This window comes from Pteropus vampyrus, unplaced genomic scaffold, assembly GCF_000151845.1.
Source record: "Pteropus vampyrus isolate Shadow unplaced genomic scaffold, Pvam_2.0 Scaffold118, whole genome shotgun sequence".
Taxonomy (NCBI): Eukaryota; Metazoa; Chordata; class Mammalia; order Chiroptera; family Pteropodidae; genus Pteropus; species Pteropus vampyrus.
In genome coordinates, this window is record NW_011888899.1 from 2,121,780 (window position 1) to 2,122,568 (window position 789).

Consider the following 789-nt stretch of genomic DNA (forward strand, 5'->3'; position numbering starts at 1 on the left):
CCTCAGCCGGCTCTCGGCAGCAGACGATCGTGTCAACATAAAACAGCAAAACTCGGAAGCAACTTAACAGCCCCCAAACTCGCTGATTAAATAAACTGTGCTATACGCATAGGACGAAGCATTACGCTTTCCATTAAAAACGATACGATGACGATTCGACCATGTGGGGAAATCCTGTAACGTCCATTTAAAAAGCGACAGCGAGGAGCCGGGAGGTCAGCGTGGCTTTCACCGAGCGACACGCCGAGGGACCAGCCTCTGTTTTTTCTTTTCGAATATCCTATGTTTTCGTCTTAATTTCTACAATAACGTTGTATTGATAACCAAGGGAAAGAAAAGTATATTTTTTTATTATTTATCATTATTTATGCCTACAGCACCTGGTCTTCCTAGGTGGTCTCCCATCCAAGTACTAACCAGGCCCGACCCTGCTTAGCTTCCGAGATCAGACGTCGGGCGTGTTCAGGGTGGCGTGGCCGCAGACCATGGACCGTGGCTCCACGGGGGCGCGAACCGGGGACCTTCTCGTGTAAAGCAGACGTGCCCACCTCTACGCTATGGAGCCATGTCCAGAAAAATATTTTTAAAGAGACGAGATTAGGATGAAGAAAACTTGAAAATTATGAGTATGGTTCGTGGCCTTTACTTTGAGAAATAAACCATCTTCCTAACCGGGGGAAAAAAATGCAACCATCGCCCCTTTTTTCAGAGAAATGAAATGTATAAACAAACTTTAAATGGCCTCATAAAGAGAGGGACACTTACCACCCTCCCACAGTGGACAAATGT

General features: G+C 46.1%; 1 pseudogene; it reads right to left on the reverse strand.

Moving 5' to 3' along the window:
- Positions 1–368: 368 nt before the first annotated feature.
- LOC111743693 lies at positions 369–484 on the reverse strand (annotated as a pseudogene).
- Positions 485–789: the final 305 nt, after the last annotated feature.